Source organism: Lynx rufus, unplaced genomic scaffold (genome assembly GCF_022079265.1).
Source record: "Lynx rufus isolate CCGP_SWC_20201006 ecotype Redwood Valley unplaced genomic scaffold, mLynRuf1.p SCAF_6, whole genome shotgun sequence".
NCBI lineage: Eukaryota > Metazoa > Chordata > Mammalia > Carnivora > Felidae > Lynx > Lynx rufus.
Genome location: NW_025814878.1, coordinates 67,380,375 through 67,389,418, shown reverse-complemented (window position 1 = coordinate 67,389,418; position 9,044 = coordinate 67,380,375). Strand labels below are relative to the sequence as shown.

The window sequence follows — 9,044 nt, the reverse complement described above, 5'->3', positions numbered from 1 at the left end:
CACTGATTCTTGCTTGCTCTCTCTCTCTCTTTCTGTGTGTGTGCGTGTGCGTGTGTGTGTATGTGAAAGTTTAGGTTTACAAGCCAATAAATGATATTCTGAAAGAGCTATTTTTACTGAAATCTCTCTAAAACTCCAGGGCTCTGGTGGAATTTCTTTCATAGCCCTCAAGCAGATTGTAACACAGGGCAGAGGTAGGGTAGGTGGAGGCTTTTGTGGATTTCCAGTTCCAGAGGTCACAGGGGAGTAGTGTCAACTCCAGGGCCCCAGGGCTTCCAGCGGGTGGCAGAGATGCCTGGCAGATTCTCACCCAGATGAAGCAGCAGCCTTATCTAATACCACATGGGATTGCTCCTATTTGAGCACATTTGAGGCAGCCCCTGGGAATGCCAGAAATTCTGGGTGGCTGGGAGCTCTTTGTAGAAGAATCCTGCAATAGCAGGCAGGGTGAAATTCAGCAAACAAAACAAAACAAAACAAAACAAAACAACAGAAAAAAGGTTATGGCCCAGTGCTACCCAATTTGTATCTTTTAGGCTCCTCTGGTCTGGGGCACGTTAGTTACATGTGAGTCCTGTTTGCAATTCATCAATTTCCTTAGTGACTGAAGGTCAGAAAAGTTTAAAAAGTTCTCCCCCTGACTGAGAAAGTAATAGATCTTATTGTCTCGATAGTAGAAAAAAAAAAAAAGATACAAAATTAGGTTAAAATTACCATTAGCTTATCACGCAGTGATATATTTTTAATTAAAATTTTTTTTTAAAAAAAATTTATTGTTGAGAGAGAGAGACAGAGCACGAGCAGAGGAGGGGCAGGGTGGGGGGGCAAAGAGAGAGGGAGACCCAGAATCTGAAGCGGGCTCTAGGCTCTGAGCTGTCAGCACAGAGCCTGAGGCGGGGGCCCAACCCACTAACCAGGAGATCATGACCTGAGTTGAAGTCGGAAGCTCAACCCACTGAGCCACCCAGGCGCCCTGGGTATATTTTTAATTTGTAAAAACATAGGTTGATGTAGTTCCATTTAGCTTTTATATTAACAGAGGGCATGTATATTTGTAATTGGGTAAATTTATCTAAAGAGCTATATATGGCTCTAAAATTTTTAGCAATTTTAATCCTCCCCCTTCACTTAACATTGTATGTTGAATATTTTCCTACATTATTACATGCAAATATTCTACAAAATGAAATAGTACTCAGTGACTTAAAAAGAGAACAATCCTTTCTCCACTCAGCCTTATTTGCTTTGCCCTGTCTCAAGAGGAACCATTTTCTGTTATTATATAGCAGCTTCTTGTGATACATATCTCCGTATTTATTTATTTTTTAAAAAAGGTTTATTTATTTTGAGAGGGGGAGCACAAGTGTGCAAGCAGGGGAGGCACAGAGAAAGAGGGAGAACGAGCATCCCAAGCAGGGTCCATGCTGTCGGCAGAGCCATCGCAGGGGCTTGATCTTATGAACGATGAGATCCTGACCTGAGCCGAAATCGAGTCGGGCTTAACCCTCTGAGCCACTCAGCCACCCCGCTTATCTCCATATTTAAAACTAATATTATATTTACCTGGAAGGGGAGATACGATGATCTTGAAGGTGGTTTTCCCAGGGCGAGGCTTACCCGTTGCACTCCAAATGTGCTGACCCCTGCAATTTCCTGCGTAATCGGTGGCAGTGGGGCGCTGGTTCCCGCTTTCCCCTATCTTCTCAAGTTTGAGACCTGACTTGACCTCTTCGGGCCTCCATAGTTGCTCGCTCTGCGTTTTGCCCCCAGGCTTAGTGGCAAGACAGCCTCCTTGTGTGGGGGGTTCTCACAGGAAGAATTCACTAAGTGGTGAGAGCGAGTTATATTGAGAAGTTCAGTGTGAATTCTTAAGCAACTCGAGTTTCTTTTTGCCTGACCTGTCAGCTGAAGAAGACCGTAAGTTTGAACTTTTTTTGCTGTTTTTGTATTTGCGCCTCCACTTTTTTTCATCCATATGAAATCGTGGGGAGTACTCAGAGCGAAGAAAGGTGTCCAGGCTGGGAATGAGGGGGTGGGGGTGGGGGTGAAAATAAGTTAGAGCAGCAGGTGGATTTGAGGTCAAAGCTCAGGAAGGATGAGGTAGAATCCACACCATTGGGGCAGATCATGAATTGGGAACCAGAGACCCAAGTTGGCCAGGTGACAGAGGTTGGTAGGAAGAAGTCTGAGACAAAATTAAAAAACAATGAAAAATAAAAAGTTCCTGGGGCACCTGGGTATCTCAGTCGGTTCGGCGTCCTACTTTGGCTCAGGTTATGATCTCCACAGCATGTGAGTTCGAGCCCCTCCTTGGGTTCTGTGCTGTCAGCTCAGAGCCTGGAGCCTGCTTCGGATTCTCTCGCTCTCTCTGTCTCGCTCTCTCCCCCTCCCCCGCTTATGCTCTGTCTTTGTCTCTCAAAAATAAATAAACATTAACAAAATTAAAAAAAATTCCTAAGATTAATATCCTGTTTTCTTCATTTACCAAGTTTATACTGATAGTGAGGCCTTTTGCTTTCTCTTACCCTCTCTTTCTTGAATCTTCCTGTTGTAATTATATTTTAATTTTTAGTTAAACACATAGTCAGTGTTTTCATGATAATTATGAGAATATTGTTCACTACCGTTGTAAGTAATACGCTATGATTATGTTTTCTTTCTTGTGTATTTTTTGTTTTTTTTTTCTTGGAGTTAATAATTGTCATTTTCATTTGCTTACGTTTCTTTGAAACACGGTAAGCCTTCCAGGAGCTCTGTAAAATGGCTCTCTATGCAATTTTCCACATGGTCAAAACTGTTATGTCACTTACCAGTTCCATTTCATTCTGTAAAATTCTTTCTGTGCATCTCTGGCCTCCTACTCTGTTCTGGACTGGTTCTTCCTAGGCTAAGAGCTTCTAGATTTTTTTTTTTTTAATGAGGGACTGTTATAAATTTTCAGCACATACTTTTATATTTGTATTATTTGTTTATAAAGTATATGTTTTCTGTAATATAGTAGTGTGTACATCATAAAATATGAGCAAAAATAAGAAATACAAAAGGCTAACATAAAAATAAATTTAATATCATCGTTTACATGCCCCCAACAATTGTCTCTCACTCACTGGGGTGTGAGACCTCTGCTCCAGGCTTACTCACAATGTCTTGGAACATTTTTTTGCCATCAGTCTTGGAAATCTTTTTGGCTGTTTCTTGTGCTGGATCTTGTTTCTTGGGTTCCATGTTTCATCCTTCTAAGATCTTTCTCTCATTTGGATGGAGAGCAGCTTGTTGTTGCTTCCTAAGAAAAAGTGCAAGGGAAGTAAATTTCCTGAGTTTTTCTTGTCTAAAAGTGTCTTTCTATAAGAGAATGGAAATACAAGTGACAGCCTGGGAAAAAAAAATATTTTCAAAACACTTATCTGATAAAAGACTTTTGTCCAAAATATACAAAGAACTCTCAAAACTCAATAATAAGACAACAAATAACTCAGTTAAAACATGGACAGAAGATCTGAACAGATACCTCACCAAGGAAAATATATAGATGTCAAATAAGCAATAAGCATATGGAAAGCTGTTCAAATCATATGTCAACAGGGAATTGCAAATTAAAACAATAATGAGATACCACTACACGCCTATTGGAAAATGGCCAGAATCCAAAATACTGATAACACCACATGCTGTGGAGCAGTCCCTTATTCATTGCTGAAGGGAATGAAAAATGGTACAGCCACTTTGGAAAACAGTTTGGCAGTTTCTCACAAAGTGAAACGCAGTATACAATCCAGCAATCACGACCACTGGTATTTACTCAAATGAATTGAAGATTCGTGTCCACACAAAAACCTGCATACGAATATTTATAGCAGCTTTATTCGTACTTGCCAAAACTTGGGAGCAACAAAGATGTACTTTCATAGGTGAATGGATAAACAAACTGTAGAACATCCATACAATGAAATATTATTTAGTAATTAAGACAAGAGCTATCCAGTCATGCAAAGGCATGGAGGAAGCTTGGATGTATACTGCTGAGTGAAAAGAGCTAGTCCGAAAAGGCTGCGCACTGCATGATTCCAATGATATGACATTCTAGAAAGGCAGAATTTTAGAGATATTTTACTAAAACATCAGTGGCTGACAGGTTTAGGAGGGAGGGACAAAGGGATGAGTAAGTGGGGCACAGGGGATTTTTAGGGCAGTGAAACAACTCTATATGATACTGGAGTGGTGGATACATAACATTATACATTTGTCAAAACCCATAGAAGTGTACAACACAAAGAGTGAACCTTAATTAATGGAAAATATAGGCTTTACTTAACGTTTCCGTATTCATGCATCAGTTACAACAGATGTACCACATGTACCATAAAATGTTAGTAATAGAGGAAACTTTGTGTGGTTGGAGGCTGGTAGGGAAAAGTGGGGGAAAGGAACATGTGGGAACTCTGTAATTTCTGTTCATTTTTTCCTGTAAAACTAAAGTTTCTCTAAAAAGTAAAGTCCTTTCGGGGTGCCTGGGTGGCTCAGTCGGTGAAGTGTCCAACTCTTGATTTCGGCTCAGGTCATGATCTCATGGTTCATGGGTCCCAACCCCACATCGGACTCTGTGCTGACAGTGCGGAGCCTGCTTGGGATTCTCTGTCTTCTGTCTCCCGCTCTCTCTGCCCCTCACCTGCTCTCTCTCACTCTATCAAAAATAAACATTAAAAAAAAAGTAATTCTGCTCATTAAAAAAGTCTTTACCCTCACAGTTGGCAAGTAGTTTGATTAGAGAATTCTAGACTAAAAACAATTGCGTTCAGAATTTTTTTGAGACATTGTTCCACTGCCTTCTAAATTTGGCATTGCTGTTGGAAATCTCCTATCATTTTATGTTATGATCCATAGTGTAATCCGTTCTTCCCCTCATCCCATCCCCCAGAGCTTTTCAAGATCTTCTCTATTGTTAGGGTTTTGAAATTTCATAATGATGCAGGTCTTTTTAAATTTCATTGGCTTGTTAATCTGCAGATTCACGTCCGGTAGTTTTAAGAACTTATAATTTCTTTGGCGATTTTCTTTCTATTGTTTTCTCTCTTTTCTCCTGTTAATCTGGATTTCTGGAATAATTGTCTGTCCAGTTCTCTAAACCTCTGTTTTTGTTGTTGTTGTTGAGCTCCCTGTTCTCTCCTAGAACTTATTTTCCAACCCTCCAGTTGGATTTGTCATTTTTGCGATAATTTTCTCTTCACTGAAGCTATTAATTATAGTATCTTTGAAATTTTCTTCTGTTTCCTGCATTGTCTCATTTTGGTTCTTGTGTTGGAGGCTTTCCTCAAATGGCTGATAATCATTGTCCATTTATAGCTAAGAATAGGACACTAAAAAGCTGATTGGAAGATCTGTGTGCATGTGCAGGCCTAATTGACTGGTAGATGGTGCTGTGGGCTCAGAGCTTTTTAACTGACCTCCCGGTGACAATAGACAATAGTATGTATTGTCTTTTCAGGTTCATTTCCTCCAGAGAAGGACCCCATCTTCTGCTGGGGGTATGAGACTGTCTGCATGTGTTTTTAGTTGTCAGTGGAGAAGGCTGGAGTTCTAGCATCCGGACTGCGGATTTTTCCTTGATTCCTCTGTTTTCAGCTTAGTACTGCATCTTTACCCTCCTCTCTGCGTAGTTCTTCTTGCTTGGAGACTTTCTGAAGTTCTGCAGATACTGTAGGGTAAAGATGCTCACATTTTCTCCTATTTGGCCAGTGGGAGCCTCTTCAGGTATACTCCTGAGTCTTTTGGAGAGTCCAATAGATTTTGATAACGTTGTTACTGTCTGTCATGACCAGGTGTTCTAGGGTCAGCTTCTGTCTTCCTTGTCCCAGAGTTGGAATCAAACATTTCTTTAGGGATCCCTAGTTCCTTTCAGTCCAAAATGGTATTTGGAGACAAATTCTTGGTACTAGCATACTCACTGATACTGAAATAATCATTGTGGTGGGACTTTTCAATTGGCAGAGCTTGGAAATACTTATTTTTTTAGGATAAAATTAGGAACTCGTAATGGTATTTCCAATTCAAAATGAGGACGAGGCTTTTACTAAATATATCTAATCTTACATCTGTACTTTCTTTTTTAAAAATATTTATTTATTTTGAGAGAGATCAAGAAAGCATGCACAGGGGAGGGGCAGAGTGAGAGGGAGAGAGAGATTCCAAGTAGGCTCTGTACTGTCAACGTGGGGCCTGACCCAGGGCTCAAACCCACGAACCCTGAGATCATGACCTGAGCAGAAACCAAGAGCCGGATGCTCAACCAACTGAGCCATCCAGGCACCCCTATACTTTCTTCCTTATACACTGAGAATCATGGCTCTCACTGTCATTGGAATGATAGAATTAGAATATCATCTCATTGCACACTTGTTTTCCCCCATGGTACACACAGAACAATGTCAGAATATCAATATCAGCATTACCACCAACAAAATGATTACTGAATTCAGTTCTTTTGTTTTTAGAATATATTCCACTATGTATGAATAGTCACATTATTGTGCCTTAAAATCACTTGAATTGGTTTCTTTCTGTATGGTTTTGCCACCAACCAAATACACATTTAGGTTCATTTTTTTTAACTTCGAAAAGTGTTTTCTTGAAACCTAATTTTGTTTTTTAATTTGTAAGATATTTACGTGGTCTCAAAGTCAAATCTACAAAACCAGACATACTCAAAGAACTTTAGTCTTCATTCCTTTTCCCTCAACCCCAATCCCATTCTCTTTTATAGGGAACCATTGTTTTCATATTTTTGCCTTTCATTTAAAAACAATATCCAGGGGCGCCTGGGTGGCGCAGTCGGTTAAGCGTCCGACTTCAGCCAGGTCACGATCTCGCGGTCCGTGAGTTCGATCCCCGCGTCAGGCTCTGGGCTGATGGCTCGGAGCCTGGAGCCTGTTTCCGATTCTGTGTCTCCCTCTCTCTCTGCCCCTCCCCCGTTCATGCTCTGTCTCTCTCTGTCCCAAAAATAAATAAAAAGCGTTGAAAAAAAAATTAAAAAAAAAAATTAAAAAAAAAAAATAAAAACAATATCCATATATACATATATTCATGTATATTGTGTGTGTGGGGGGGGTGGCTTTGCAGTCTATTTCACTGGTTCTTCTTGTGCTTTCCTTTGATGACTGCTATGCTGTTTCTTCTTGCCACCTTTCTCTTCCCTTCTGCCCTTTACCTCATGGTTTGCCTCCTTACCCTCACCTCTCTCTAGCTCTTCATTCTTTCCTTAAATACTTTCAGTCTAATAGCTTCAAGAACTACCTATTTGTAGTGATTGGAGTGGGGGTGGTGGTCCACAAAACTGTTCCTCTAGACTTCTGGCTTTAACTTCCTGCTGTATCTGCATATGTTTTCATTTGTAGATTTCTCAAGTTCCACACTTCCCAAAGTGCACTTATCATCTCACCTCACCCTTTTGTAGCCTCTCATCTTTTTCTATGGTTCTTCTATTAAGAGCACCTTCAACCATCCAAACGCCCAAGGTATGAACTGTGGATTTTGGCACCTCCATTATTCCCCATTCTCATATTCAGTTGATTTCCAGGTCCTACGGAGTCCCCTTCCAAGTGGTTTCTTTCAAATTCCTCTTCTCACCATTACCACCTCACTTATGCTCTCATTATCTCTTTTCTCAACCTCAAAGAAGTTTTTCAGTTGCTCTTCCTGTATCTAGACACCTATGTTGCTTTGGTCCTCCATCAATATCAGAGTAAGTTTTCTGAAACTTAGGACATATCATTTTTCCAATTTAAGTCCTTTGATTGCTTCCTGTTGCCTAACTTTCAGTGATTTCTTTTCTGTAATCTGGTTCAAGTCAACCTTTTCACATTCTCTTTCACATCTCTCCACATGTGCTTTGCTCCATAAGCTACTCTGAGGGCTATGCTTTTAGCCTGAACACATGGCTCACTTGAAAAATTTATTTGTTCTTGTTGTTCCTTCCTTTCTTGAAACATTCTTACTGTCTATGCGTGATGCTAAAACTGTTTATTCTTTAAGGCACGCCTTAAATGTCATCTTCCTGGAAAAGTTAATTGTTCCCAGTTCAGAGTACGCTGGACCCTTCTTCCTAAATGAATACAGCATTTACCACTTTGTTTTATATTGAGTTGAATAAAGAGCAGTTTCCCCATGCTAGAATTTAAGTTCCTTGAGGTCAAAGGGCTATTGATTATTTATTTATTTCTTTGCCTTCCAACTTGTACAGTGCCTATTCTTAGTTATTATTTGTTGAATAAATGTATGCTTAATAACTATTTCTTTTTAACATAACCATAAGATTTGGTTGTCTTCGTAATATTACAAAATATGAAACTTAGAACTTGATCACTTGGCCTTCTTATCTCCTTCCAGTTCAAAATACTTGTATCTCTTCATAGCCAACATTCTCTTAGAGCTGCAGTTGGGCTCAACACATTGAAGCCTCACCACAACCTTCTCTGTAAGTTTTAGCTTTTTTCTGGAAAATCAGCTTAGTCTACCCACCATAGCTTCTTTGCTTCCTGTCATAATGCCACCTTCCCTGGTCATAAAGACAATCTTTGCTTCTCTTGTACCGAGTCACTTTGTGGGGTTGGGGCTTGACACACTTCTTGCAGAAAGTCTGGCGGGTTTTAGAAATGTTCACCATGATTGTGAGAATGCTATCAGCATTGAAAGAAAAACTCAATAAATACTTCTTGAGTTGAATTGGATGTGAATCATTTTATGATGGGCGATCCAAATAGGTGCCACAAAGGGACTATCCATTTAGTGATTGATGCTTGTTTTATGGAATTTATTCTTGTGATAGTCATTTTATATCTTTTAGCCATCCTTAATTCTTTCCTTCCCCCTTTTCCAACATCCCTGTTGCTAAGTCTCTATCCACTGTATTTTTACAGTCATCCCTCTCTTCCTTCCCATTCCATTGACACTACAGCATCCAAGCCCTTACCATTCTAGACTTGATAGTTTTTTTTTCCTCTAGACCTCTGTGCCTCTAACCCATTTTACCTCCAATAAGTAGATAGATACTC

The 9,044-nt window shown here is 39.9% G+C and overlaps 2 pseudogenes; one reads left to right on the top strand and one right to left on the bottom strand.

Annotated features, from left to right (window-relative positions):
- The first annotated feature begins 1,555 nt into the window (after positions 1 to 1,555).
- On the top strand, positions 1,556 to 1,699 carry LOC124529538 (uncharacterized; annotated as a pseudogene).
- A 6,653-nt stretch (positions 1,700 to 8,352) lies between these two features.
- LOC124529125 (60S ribosomal protein L36a-like) lies at positions 8,353 to 8,656 on the bottom strand (annotated as a pseudogene).
- Between the last annotated feature and the right edge of the window lie 388 nt (positions 8,657 to 9,044).